Source organism: Peromyscus leucopus, chromosome 7, assembly GCF_004664715.2.
Source record: "Peromyscus leucopus breed LL Stock chromosome 7, UCI_PerLeu_2.1, whole genome shotgun sequence".
Classification (NCBI taxonomy): Eukaryota; Metazoa; Chordata; class Mammalia; order Rodentia; family Cricetidae; genus Peromyscus; species Peromyscus leucopus.
Window position 1 is genome coordinate 100,568,967 of NC_051069.1, and position 14,493 is coordinate 100,583,459.

General features: G+C 43.0%; 1 protein-coding gene across 10 annotated transcripts in view; it reads right to left on the reverse strand.

Moving 5' to 3' along the window:
• The window catches only part of Arpp21 (cAMP regulated phosphoprotein 21), a 167,825-nt gene extending 153,715 nt beyond the window's left edge, over positions 1 to 14,110 (reverse strand). For 3 of the 10 annotated variants that reach the window (XM_037207993.1, XM_028895223.2, XM_028895206.2), the window contains exon 1: positions 12,449 to 13,135. The gene's annotated coding sequence lies outside the window, so the exon portion shown is untranslated. The other 7 variants (XM_028895224.2, XM_028895220.2, XM_028895211.2 and 4 more) reach the window with 4 other exon arrangements.
• Between the last annotated feature and the right edge of the window lie 383 nt (positions 14,111 to 14,493).

Here is a 14,493-nt window from a genome sequence, read left to right on the forward strand (position 1 = left end):
TTTTAGGAAAATATAAATTTAGAGCTCTCTTGTCTGGCTAAATCCAATGGATGAATCTGATTTTACAAACAACTTGTGCTAGATAGATTCATGGGTTTTCTCTGCCATGGCATGAGTCACAAACCTATGGCCTGTTTTATTCGAGATCATTTCCAGTTCTTAGATAGTAACTCAAATCACTCCTGGAAGGGTACTAGAATTGAACTCCATGTTATCACAAGATGTGTCTGGGAGGAAGCCTGGTTAACTTCCTTTGTAAATTAACAAAAAGCCATGGTCTCACCTCAGATGAGTCAGGTTAGCAGGTAATGAAATGCTGCGTGGAATTCTGTGTGGGTCGGGAATTCTGAATCATCCTCACCCGGATCTCTTTTTCAAGATGTCTCTGTCCAGCTGTCTTTAAAAGGATGCCATCCACTCGAGGGGGTGTCTGCTAGAAAGATGACTTGGACCTCAGGTGGCCACAGAAGACAGACTCCTGAGCCCCGAACATGTGAGTGTGGCTGTACTAAAAATGGATTCCAGCTAGGCATGACCAAAGCACCCAAGCAAAGCACAAAAATATAAGGACCAGGAAAGAAATAAGTAAGCCCATCACTGGGACAAACACTATGTAGTTAATTCTCACAGCAATCCCACTCTAGAAGTGATGTAGCCAATGCAGAATGCTTAAGAAATGAGCAAGTAACTTGCAGAGTTGGACCTGAGCTCAGTTCTTGGGACTTCACCTCCCGATTTCTTTGCTGACTTATCTTGATAACAGTACTACCTAAACTGTTACTCCTATTTCCCAGCACTGTGCTTGCTTTCAATCCTAAAGGGGAAAACTATAATAAAAATTCATAAACAATTCAATATAAAAACAGACCCACACTTATTACAATAAGAAGTGGCATTGAGTCACAGAAATGATAAACTAAAAGAGATCTTAGAAATCACGAAGCACTTTATATGTACTTCTCAAAATAGGTGCGTGGTTTGTATGTTTGTTTGTTTGTTTTCTCTTTGGCGTAATGTTCTGCGATAAGGAGTTGGACATGAACCAAGCTAGAACAGTGAATCGAGATGCCATTTCCTGTGAGGACATCTGAGACTCCCATTCCCAGGTTTTGTTTTGGTCACTACTTTTACTTGATCCTATGAGCCTCATATCAATAAAGCATCACCCTAAAGTTCTACCCAGAGAATGAGTTCACAAAGGGGACTCTTGCTTGGATGTTTTCTCTCTACCTATGGAAAGAACTGCATTAAAGAAGAGGAGGAAGGAGAAGGAGGGGAGAGGGAGGAGGGGGAGAGGGAAGAGACGAAGGGATAGGAGAAAAGGGAGGGGGAGGAGAGAGGGGGGAAAGGGAGGGGGAGGAGGAAAGGAAGGGAAGGAGGGGAGGGAGGAGGAGAAGAGGGAGGAGGAGAGGGAGGAGGAGGGAAGGGAGGGGGAGGAGGAGAGGGAGGAGGAGGAAAAGAGGGAGGAGGAGAGGGAGGAGGAGGAGAGGGAGGGGAGGAAAAGAGGGAGGAGGAGGAGAGGGAGGGGGAGGATGATGACTAGGACAACAACTATGAGGACAACTGGGAGGAGGGGGTCTGGGGGAGCTGCTGCATAGGGGATCAGCTGGTCAAGTACTTGCTGTTTAAGCATGAGGACCTTTGTGCGGTAAGGTGAGGCAAACAGGAAATCAGACGCCAGTGAAAAGCTGGGCATGGTGGCAGGTACCTGTAACTCCACTGCTGGATTAGACAGACTGGCAGGTCCCAGGAGCTGGCTGGCCAGCCAATCTAGTTGAATCAGGGAGCTCGAGGCTCAGCGTGAAAGACAGAGACCCTGTCTCAAAACATCAGCCATCCCAGTGCCAATCTCTGTTCCACCACATACCAGCATACACATGTGCACACACAGGAACACATACACAAAAATTAAAACAAATAATGTCAAATACACACATTGTAATACAAAATGCAATGCAATCATCTGATGTGACTGCTGTGCTTGGCAGGTAACCTGTAGGTTAGACCATTCCTTCCTCTGGATTCCTGGGATTCCCTACAGAATTGTATCTAAATTCTACCTCCTTTTAACTACAGACAGCAAGCTGCTGTCTATTGAGAGCAGTTAGATGATTTTTTGGTGGACCCATTTTTCCAATGTCTGTTCTCAAACACATGGACATAAAAACTTGCAACAATTTTAAAGAATAAGCTCTCTTAGAGCAACCTACAGTTTAATTTAAAATAGTCTCATATATATACATATACATACATACATATGTATACATATACATATATGTGTGTATTATATAATCATGCATTATATATAAATATGCGATCATTTATATCTATCATCTGTGTATCTATATATCTATGCAGCTATCTAATCTATCACATGTGTATCTATCTGCCTTCTCTGTATTTCTCATCTCAAGATCACCCTTACAGCTGAGAATAAAGCAGTCATCAGTGGTCCTGGGAGGATTAATACATCCCTTGGCATTCAAGCCAGGTGAACTCTATCCAGATCAGCTCTGCTGTGATTTAGAAAAGGTGACTACCTTTTCCACCTGCCTGTGGAAGCTCTGGTGGGCTAGAGCTCTCTGTTCTCTGCCACTGAACTTGCCTTCTGCTATGCGGTTGCCCACTTGCCCAGTCCTTGGGATTGACCCTTCCCCTAGAAGCCAGACTTAATCCCTTCCTAAGCACACATCCGAGAAAGGCCAGATGTCTCCAGCTCTGTGAGCCAAGAATTCAAATGGTGTGCTTGCCTTTGCCTCACAATCTCCCAGTACTTGGTAACTGAGTATTAACTGTAGCTTTATCCCATGCAGGAACTCATTGGGTTCAAACATGCTGACACTGGAGGGCCTTATGATTGCCACAGAATTCCTGCTTGCTTGAAAAGGCAAGAGGAAATCTCAGGTGTGGCTACATGTTACATTAAGGATATCGTTGTGTTCTTTTACAGAAAGATGGCTGTCAGATCTGCTGGGGCTGAAATTCCATGAAGGAAATACAATTAAAACTTCATGTGGGACTGATTAGAAAGCCCCAAATATGAGCTGCAATCAATAATAACAAAGGTCCAATTCAGTTTAATTCAGTAAGCTTTGGTTAAGTAACTACCATCTAGAATCACTATACTAGCCTGGAACTGCTTAGGACTATGAAAAAAATATTTGAGGTAGTTAGCTTTTGGGGGTTAAGTGTGTTTTGTTGATTTTAACACACACTCTCTGTATTTGTATGCCTCTGTGTATCCATGTATTTCTTTTATTTGTTTCACAGCAAATCTTGTAATAGGAAAGGTTTGTAAGCATACCCTCAGGCTTCTGGGAATTTTCACTGGACAGCAGATCATATTATTTCCCCAGAAAAATGTAAGATAACCAAATTTCAATAGAAAATACAGTGCAGTTATCAGATGCATTTACTGCTCTGTGCGGCCCTCATTCTTCTATCCTGAGTGCTGCTTGTGGTTCTCTGCTTCCTGTTAGGGGAACTAAGTGGGAACCCCATCATGACAGCAGCATCCTTCCTACTCTGGCCGTATTCGAAGGCCCAGTGCTGACTCACTGAGCAAAATTATCCACAGCCGCTTTGGGATCAGAGGCCATCTCAGCTGCTCTGTCCAAACAGCGTTGGGACAGGAAGCCAGAGTCTGGGAGAATGACAGAAGCTGCTTACAACCCCCCACAGTCTACTCTCTTTGTCCTAGGTTAGAAACTCATTTTTATCTCCCATGCCACCTGAACTCTGCTGAGTTCGCTCCCCCTACCTAGGATTGACTGCAAAGTTATGCCTTCCTGGGGTCATCCCAGCCACTAACCTGCTCAAAGATTTGAGAATTGGGCCATCTGTTTGAGTTGTTAGAAACTGCACAAGGAAAATGCCCTGAACAAATAATAGGTTTGGGGAACTCTTAGACGGACATCCCTCCCCTTAGGAACTGATCAATGACAGGACCTTAGGAAAAACTGTGCTCTTTCACCATCAACACCCTGGGATTTAGTTACTAACTTGGCTTCGACGAGCCATAGACAGAAGTATTAAGCTGCTCATTAATTTCAACCACCAAAATTGGTATTCACATTTGGCAGCTGGGCATGGTGGCATGTGTGCAATTCCAGCATCTGGGAGTCATGAGGATCATGAGTTCTAGGCTAGCTTGTAATGCATACCAAGAGCCTGTCTGAAAAACCAAAAATGTAAAAGAGAGAGAGAGAGAGAGAGAGCTGTTAATGGAAAGGTTCTGAACCCTAACTTCCTTTTAAAGCATTTTTTTCAAGGGAGTGTGTTAGATCAAGAGCACTGGTTGCTCTACCAGAGAACCTAGGTACAATTCTCAGCACACATGTGGCAGCTCACAGTTCCAGGGGACGTGAAACCCTCTTCTGTCCTCTGCAGAATGATACTTGCAGGCAAAGCATACACATAAAACATAAAATAAATAAGAGAGCTGTGTTTCATTTATGAAATGAAATGAATCTGTCTAGTGTTCTTATGTGAAAGGATAAAGGTTTCCTTTTAGTGGATCCCGCTTCCTGTCAGGACGGTTAATTCCAGGAGGCGAGCCTGGCAGGAGGGCAGTCTCATTCCACTTTCTAAATGGGGAACCGAAGCAGTTAGTAGCCAACTAAATTGCTAGTTACTTAACTAGTAGACTAACATTAGAGAGCTAGTGCACAGGTTAACTACTAAGCTAGGGTCCCATAATTTGTTCCTTATTCTGAAGACAGTTATCTAGACCAAATACCAATTCAGGTGATCAACTCCATTTCTGGAGGTGAGGTGGAAAACTCACCTGTAGGTGTGCAGAAGGCAGGCTTTATCTCACTGAACTTTTGACTGTAATGCAAATTCTGTTTACAGAATCTGAGGTAGGCCACAAACACTTCCATGGGAGCTATTTCTGCTCTTGTCACAGGAGGCCCTCACCTACCTGTGAGCATATCCTCTCCACTAGTCCTAACCTGGATTCTAATCCCAAACTCCACTAAAGTCAAAATATATTTGCTTCTAACTTACACACTGATGTATAAAACATTTGTAGAAGGATAATTATATCAAGGCCCTAGAAGATGTGTAGTTTTTAAAAATGTTTACATTCGCTGGGCGGTGGTGGCGCACGCCTTTAATCCCAGCACTCGGGAGGCAGAGGCAGGCGGATCTCTGTGAGTTCGAGGCCAGCCTGGGCTACCAAGTGAGTTCCAGGAAAGGCGCAAAGCTACACAGAGAAACCTTGTCTCAAAAACAAACAAACAAAAAGCAAAAAAAAAAATGTTTACATTCTTTGTTGTAGTATGTTGTATATGTGTGTTCACATGCCACCATGTGTGAGTGGCCTTCAGGAGCCATCTTGCAGGAGTCAGTTTTCTCCTTCCATGTGTAGGTCCCAGGGATCGAACTTAGGCTGTCAGTCTTGGAGGCAGGGACCTGCACTAGCTGAGTCATCTCACTGAGCCTAACATTTTTGTGACACATGAACTGGTACATCATGTCTACTCTCCGACTGCCTGATGCTGAAAAGAATTCCTAAGCAGAGTTATTTATAGTTCTGGGAGAAAGCAACAATTGTGAGACTACACATGCATTCCTTACAATACACATGACATTCTGGGGCGAGCAGGTTTCTACAGCAAGCTCCTGCAGCTTGATAAACACTGCATTCCCGAATGTTTCCAGAACATTCGTAGTGAATATGTGAAAACCTCAAGACTGAAAAGGATTTCAGTCCTTATAAAAGAAATGTGTTAAGGGAAATATTAAAGGAGTCAGGAAATGAATAAAATAAGAGGTCATTAGATCAACTCTGTGCAGCGGAGTTTTGGATGGACCTCCTAAAATTTTCCAACACCAGTACAGCTAAATAAATTTATAATAAATAAAACATAAACATGTAAATCTATGAAGCTATGCAGTGTGAGTGTGTTAGCTCAGCCATTCCCCCTCATAATTTTCACAACTCATTTGGGAGAATTCAACACCAGTTTTGACTTTGTACCGTAAGGAGTCATGATCTGACAATAAACTGTGTAGACTCATTTCCTAAAAATAAATAAATCAAAGTGTAAAGTGTACCATTTCCAGCTACAAAGTTGCTTAACATGAATTTAAGAATTTGTTTCAGAGAAGCAGTGTGTAGCTTAGGCAAGTGCTGCAGAAATGTTCATTCTGCGGCAGACGGAATCAGCTTGTTTTCTCCTCAGCTGATGATGCCATTAAGTCATCCCCCCAGCAGCCAGCTGCACTGGAATTCCCACCGAAGTTACACATAGCGACAAGCAAAACATGAAGCGAAGACATCATTCATTGTGTTTTCCTATAAATAAATGCTAGTGAGAATTTTGTCTGTGGTTTTAGAAACATGAACATCATTGACAGTTTTTAATTTTCCCATTGAGCTTATTATAGGCAAATTCAAAATGAAAGAACCAGGACTAACCTCTGAATGTCAACTAGTTGACCTGCCCCTCCTTTAAATTCTGTAGTCCAGGTCTAGTTTTTTCTAAACGGCTGTAACATTGAGGAAATCTTCTGAAAGCAGCTTGAAATGTTGAGAATATGGGTGGTCTCTGTACTTATCAAAAGATAATTTATTTAAACTGGGAGAAACAAAAGCATTTAGAAATTGATGTTCCATGTTGTAGTTTAAAGACATTGAAATATTTTATCTCATATATGTTGATTCCTTTTCCATAATTACTGTCAAATTTATTTACTTTGTACGTATGAGTGTTTTGCCTGTATGTATTATGTATGTATATATGCATGTATGTGCACTACAAGCATGCCTGTGGGTTGTGGGCTGCCATGTGGCTACTGGCAACAGATCTCAGATCCTCTGTGAGACCAGCAAGTGCTCTTAACCAATGAGCCATCTCTCCAGCACCTTCTTTATGGTGATTCTTAATCTAAATCAAAATGCCAGGATGAATGAGCTCATTTTCCTCTTCCTGTAAAGATCTTGTGTTCTGGAATGTTCTGAAGTAAGGCTCGTTATCTAGGCAATATGAAGGGAATCTGCTACATGTCAGAAAACCCACCGTCCTGGCTTGTTTTCAGGTTATGCTTTCTGCTTCTATATCCTGTATTTAGTATATAATAAATAAGCAACCAGTGACCTGGAAATAAAAGAATGCAGATTATTAAGAACACCAACACTAAATTGGATGATGAGGGCAACAAACAAGAAATCAACCTAGACTCATTTAGGCAGATAAACTTTGTGAATTTGTCTCTAGGAAACAGCTATAAAGAGAAGATTTGCTATTTCAACACATTATGTGTTTCTGCATCAAAATATAGCCCACAATATGTCCAGTAAACCTCTACAAAATTTGCTAAAATATTTGAAATTTATAATGATGTCACTGTTGTCTTCCTAAAAGTCTTGAGTCCTCTCTTTAAAATAGAACTAAATTTTGCATGATTTTACCTTTAAATGAATGCCACTTAAGGGGTTATAGACTTTAACATTAGCAGAACTGTAATAATTTGTATATTGGACCCAATTATTTTTAATTTAATAACTGCATATATTATCTTGAAGTCTTATGAAAATAGAGAACGTGCTAGAACCCTGTTTATAAAAGAGACAATTTGTGTCTCACCTTTCCTGAAGAAAAAGCTAATGATTATCTGTTGTTAAATAAAAGGAGTGATGGTAATGTTTTAAATGTGATGTGAATTTATGGATAGGTAACAATTATGAATATATACTTTGAATGAGACACTCCTAGATTAAGTGATCGTCAGCATTTCAATAAGTTGCAATAGCCATTTGATCTTCATTTTGATTTTACAGAGCATAAACACCTTGTAAGTTTGTCATATTGTTATATGCATTAAGTTGTGGTTATAAACACTTCTGGGAGAGATTTTCATGTAAAAAATGAATAGATGGAATTTAAAGCATCAATCTATTTTGACCACAGATGATGGTTAACTTTCTCCTCTCTCCACCTGGCAGTGCTAGGAGATATGCTGGCAGTTAGAAAAGAAAAAAGAAGAAGAAGAAGAAGAAGAAGAAGAAGAAGAAGAAGAAGAAGAAGAAGAAGAAGAAGAAGAAGAAGAAGAAGAAGAAGAAACAGCAGCAGCAGCAGCAGCATCATTGTATAAAGCTAAGGATCCAGTCTGAAGACAGAAAGCCAATACCATATAGTCAAGACAACACCCGTTTCTGTTTTTATTGTCTCTTCGAGTGTTTTGTGTAACTATTTCAATTCACTTTCTGCCTTGCTTCCATTGCTCTTTTGTTCTGTCACACAAATATGCCCCAGCAATGACACATTCAAGATGCTATGCGTATGTTTTATGTACTAAGAAAATATCCCCAGACAGAAAAGGATTGGGGACCGTAGCATAACAATCTTGTCAACATTAAAAACTGTTGCATGAGCTTGATACTTAAGGAATTTACTCTTTATCAAGCTTAGTAAATACATGGTGACTTATGTCATATCTCATTTTATATTGGATCTTTATAGATATGAGATGTCTGTGATGTAAATATACATAATCAACACTTCAATATCTACGGCCAACAATAATCTAACATGATCCAAATTAATCTAAGACTGGAGTATGGAAAAAAATCTGTTTTTAAGAACTTACCATGAAAACATCTTAAAAGAAACTCAGAACTTAGAAGCAAAGATGCAAATAAGTTCAATCACAGTCTTGTTTGTGTTGCCTCTGTGTGTATGTGTGTGTTTTTCACATTACACAATCTTTTTGTATATACCTATAATTGTGCTTAAAATGTGTTCTTCAAATTTAATGTGAAGTATAGAGGTGAACAATACAAAAAGTAAAGCTCACAGGAACATGGAACCTCTGAATTAAGCAATTCTTAAAATACAAAGATCTTTTGTCTTAAGGAAAGAGGCAGATGTTTTACAAATACAACATCATCAATTTAAGTTATGTTGGAAACTTCCCAGGTGACCCGATGCATTGCTATGGAAGCCAGGTCCTTCTGTGATCAGGAGAGTCACAGATTCCTAAATGCACAACCCCATTCAAATGATGTCAGTACTTACCCCTGGAGAAATGGCTTCCTATGTCAACTACAATTCTAGGTCTCCCATTCTTGCCTAATCTTGACACAGACCAGATTCAAATTAAACTGACTGATGAACAAATAGTTAATTTGCAGTGTTCAGCTCTGTGGGCTTCACATTGTCCTCCTTGCCCTAAAAGAATTCTCCATCATATCCATGCCTGGCTACCATCTACATTGTATCTTCAGAAGCTGATTCATGTTAAGCTCTTCTCAAATAGCTTATCATTATCTTGTCAAAAGACAAAATGCACTTTGAATTCGTATTTGAATGCCCTTGGAGTTGAGAAGCTTGAGAAAGGCACCAGTACTCCGGAGCAAAAGGCAGAGACCCGAGGGAAATATTAACAGCCAATGTGGTAGTTTCCCCCTCTAGAAATACCAGTTGGAAGACAAATGAACAAAAACGAACAAAAATTTCAATATCTTCATGCAAAGTATTATTCTTAGTTGTTTGTTTTATTTCAAACTTAGTCACAGTCATATTGACTTTTTAAATTCTCATAGAGCCATTAACAAAAAATGATATGACTTAGCCCCCTATTTCATATAAACTGCACAATTCTCTTGTGTTTATTAATTTTGAAACTACTTAAGTGTTTTGTCTAATGAGTTTCACTTGGAAGAAAAAAATGAGTGACCTGATGATTGCTTGCTGTTAATGCTAAAACGAGCAAGACACCTTTCTGATTGAACATCCCCACTTGGTACCTTCAGACAGGTGTACCGTAGAGGCAACAGCAGTGCAGACAGACGGCTTCTTGTATCTTACATGCTATCATGTGAAGACGCTTTGCCCCCAAGGATACCATTCTAAAGGTGATCAATGCTGCCTCTGAGACGCACATTTTAAAATATGTAGTCTTTAGAAAAATAAGTGTGGTTGTTTACCTCAAACTTAAAGGGAGGAAACAACCCAAATATTCTATCACACCCATCTAAAACTCCCTGCTTCCCTTAGTTGTCATAATTTTAGAGCAAAGTTTCAAGTCCATGACAAAAAATTAAGCAATTCCCATGGCAGAAATTCAGATTACCACCCGCAATCTGAAGATAATGGTAGTTCTTTGAATCTCAGAATGTTTCATAAGGTCCAACCCATCTGCCACAGCAGAACAATGATTCAGGAATTTGAAATTATTTCTGCATTCATTACCCAACATTCTCACAGTCTGTATTAAAAATAGTAGACACACAGGAAGTCCCCAGTTAGCATCTCCTTCAAGTTTTAAGGAACTCAAATTATTGAGTCTTCTTTCTAAGAACCATTGCAGAAGTCAAAGCAAGACCTATCCAGCCATTCAGAGAGAATTCTCTCACCCAGACCAATGGATTCCCATTCATAAGATATGAGGATTGGATTCAAACGACCACCTCTGTAGCCTGTCTTTACCTTTCCTTTTCCCTCTGCTCTGCAGTCTTCACAGCCTCACAGGGCTCTGCCTTTTCTCATGCTTCTTTCATTGCAGAGTGAGCTGCCTGCTCCTTCATTAAACAGCATTAAAAACAGACTGCAAAGAACTCCCCAGTGCAGCATGCTCCAACAGGGCGATTGCTACAGTTCGCAAGGTAACCACACTCAGCTGGGATCTACTACAACAGTCTCTGGGAGATTGGCAATTTGCAAGTCTAATAAAATACACACACACACACACACAAAACCACACACACACACACACACACAAAACCACACATACACACATGCACACACTTACTTGTCTGGGTCAGAACTGAATATCACCAAAAAGAAATGTAGTGAAATTAAATCACCGAGGAAGCTAAAGGCATTCCCCAGAGCTGGGTAAGTTTCTTTAAATATGCTTCAACCAAACAAAGTACTGTTAAAAGAGCATTCACAGAGAGTAATAGTTACTTTATCATTCTGATGACATAAATCATACCCAGAGAGGAACTAAGATATGTATAACATGATAGTGTAAAACAATGTCTTTAACATTACATTAAAACCAAATCATAATAATACAGGCAAGCACAGACAGCAAGAGATTATCTTTTCCAATCTTTGTAATGAAACCAAAGTGTATCTATCACCTTAAAATGCATTTAGACTTATTCTCTAGAAACATAAAAATAACCTGCCAGTCAAAGCAATTAAAAAGTAAAAGAAGATGAAGACAAAGGAAATTGAGAATCAAACATAAGCAGTTACATACCTTGAAGAGCTACATAACCCTGAAAAGACAGGGTCTCCTACAGGCAGCCCCACGTTAAGATCACTCCGCTGTTTGAACGACGCATAACCAGAGCATGTGCCTTCCAAATGACTGTTTTTTTTTTTTTCATGAAAATAACATTAGCTAAAATGCTATTCAGACATCCCCGCCCTATGGCAACATAATACTGAAGAAGAAAGGAGAGAGTCTACGCTTGCTGAAGTGTGTATCAAAGGCTTTCTGACTTTTACAGAATTAAAAAAGAATGGATGTCTCCCTGTCATGTCTCCTTCCTGCTTACTTGAAGCAGTAACAGCAGACTTGATCTCTAAGGCAGATGAGGAAGGAAGGGGTGGGCACAGTTCAGATTTATTCTGCATTGGAGCAAAAATTAAAAAAAAATACAGATTCATTTCAATTTTGGAGACTGTCATTCTTGCCCGCAGAGCTGAGTACATTGAGAAGTCAGACAGTGAAATGATTGTCTCCATCTGTAACTCATTCTCAGGGAGATCATTCCTAGCAGCCTTGCCTTGCACCTCCCAGCTCACCATCCCGGGACTTTCCTCTTTGCTTTTCCTCTAAACTGACACGCTGGCCTTATTCTGTATCTGCAGAAGGTGACCAAGATTTGAGCTTAACACGTCCGAGGCATAAATACCAAGTCATAATTTCTCTTCCCAAGAAACTTTTTTAAACGCTAGCCTAATTCAAAGCCAATCCTATTGCCACGTTTATCACCTGAGACTTCTAACTTTAAATTGGAGGCTGCTATGAAAATGATTTCAAGATTTTAAAACTAAAACAAAAATATCATCCCCCCCCCACACACACACCTCTTGTGACCTAGGACCTCTGCGGTGAAAGAAGAAAGTGAAAACTTTCCATTTTCTCTGCAGCTCTTTTTCAGCTGAACTAAGAGAATTTCCAAACTTGGCACTACAAAACCCACATAAAATCATTTGAAACTTCTGTTACAGAAAGCATCCCCCCTTTCAATCCCCTTCTCAGCTTTCAATTTCTGCCTGATCTGGGGGAAGGGAAGTCCACCCATGCCTTCGGGGAGACATGGAAACAGAAGAGAAACAACCCAGAGACAAACAGTTCCATGGGAAAGCACACATAGATGGTAGAAAGAAGGGGAGGGGGCAGTGGAAACAGAAAGCCCCGACAGTGAGACACAAAAGGGGTGCGATGTTCACGTCGCAAGCAAGAGTTGGCATTTTACCTGAAGGAACAGAGTGGAGTTACCCAGCGTCCCGGTGCCTTGACTGACTGGATTTCGTTTGGGGCTTTTGTGAATAATTATTGTTTCTCAGTGAATGCTTTGGGTCAGTTTGGTTTGTGGCTCGCCTCTGTTGTTTGGTCGATTTATTTAACTGCTAGCGAAAGGAGCCCTTGGCTTGGAGGCAGGGGTCCTCGCGCAGCCCAGACTCAGCACTGGTGGGCACCGCGTGGCTGCAGCTGGCGGACTGTCTCCGCTCCGGACGCTTGGAGGTCGTCGCTTCTCAAGAGCTTGCACGCCAATCCAGGCTGCTGAGCTCCCGTCTGTCGGTTTGCCTGTCTGTCAGTCTGTCCGCACCAGGAAGGGTGTGTGTCAGGGGGTGTCCCGGCTTTGCTCCGCTCGCGCTCGCTCCTCTCTCTCGGGAGTAGCCACTGCCTCCGGTTGCCAGTCCGTGCGCTGATCTGTCTGTCCCTCCACGTCCTGCGGTCCCACCAGCAATGCGGGGACCAGGTTCCTATCGTCGGAACCCACAGCGTCTCCGCTACTTTGCGCTCCGGCCACTTCTTGGGGTTGGGTGGGCTGAGGTGACTGCAGGGAGCGTGTGTGCGGAGCTGGCTGTCCTTTCCCTCCCTCTCCCTCTCTCTGCCCACTGAGTGCTCCCTGTCTCTTCTCTCTCTCTCTCTCTCTCTCTCTCTCTCTCTCTCTCTCTCTCTCTCTCTCTCTCTCTCTCTCTCTCTCTCTCTCTCTCTCTCTCCCTCACTTCCTTGCTTCCTCTTCCTCTCTTCCTTGCTCACTCGGTCTCTCTCGGGCTGTGTGAGTGCGTCCACCTGCCTGTCGCTCTCACAGTCCCGCTGGAGTCAGCAGCCTCGCTGGGCCCTCCTGACCGCCCCGCCCGGCAGTGCCCTCCCACGCGACTGGCACTGCTCCCAGGCGGCGCCCATCTCCTCCCCGCCAGCCGAGAACGTGTCCGGCCGGGCACCGAGAGCACTGCACGTGGCCCCTCAACTGCCCCAGTCCTAGACCCGTGTCCCTGACCCCTCCGCGAAGGGAGGTGACCCTGCGGGGATACTTGGCGATGCCTGGCCGCTGTGCCACCACGCGAGGCTGAGGCTTGAGCGCTTGAGCACTGCCGGCACCTGCTCGATGCGCTGGGCGCTGCCATCCCCATCGCTCTCGCCACCCCTGAGCTGGAGACAAAGCGCATGAGCCACGCGCGCGGCAGCGCGAGCATCATTAATCAGAGAGGAAACTGGCGCGCTGCCCCGGCCCCGCCACCCCGCCTCTCCTTCCCAGCCATCGGGCGCGCCCCGGCTCCCAGCCCTTGCCTACCTTGCCGGGGTACCACCTCCAGTCCCAGGGATGGTTGGCCAGAGCTTCTGGCGCTCCGGGAACCCGCGCTCACTCTCCTGGGCCAAGTGCAGAGAACAGCCCTGGGCAGCAACACTTCACCCCACCCACGAAATGGTTCCCAGCCTTGAGCTCTTAGAGATGCCTGGGCTTTGGAGCTGAGAGAGACCACAAGTCCAGCTGCTCAGCGAGGCTGGTCTTCTGGATGCCAGACCGCCCAGATCACTGCCGCCCGCCTGCTGAGTGAGCGCTGGTGCTCTGACTGAGAGAAACCCAGCCCTGCAGAGCCCTGAGGGGTAGGGCTGGGGCAGGGAGCAGAGTTGACACCTGAAGAAATAAAAGCGCTGGTTTACCCATTTGTTTGGAGACATGTACTATTTTTATTATCTGCAATTCATTTTTTTAAATTGTCTAAGGGCACACCACCAAAAGGAGGAAAAAGTACAGTGAAGAGAGTGAATACATTTCCGGAATACCGCCCACCCCTGAGCTATACATCCTACTTTCCCGACAGTATAGGTCACCAGCTTTCTACCCCCAACTGAGAGCAAGGCATTGGATTCCAGGCTTCTTGACTAGGTTGTTATTAATGGGTAGCAAAATTATAGTTGTGCACTTCTGCGTGGAATTACCAAAGATCATTTTGACAATACCCAACACCCGAGCCAGAGCTTCTGAAATCCAGAGTGTGGTTAACCGTA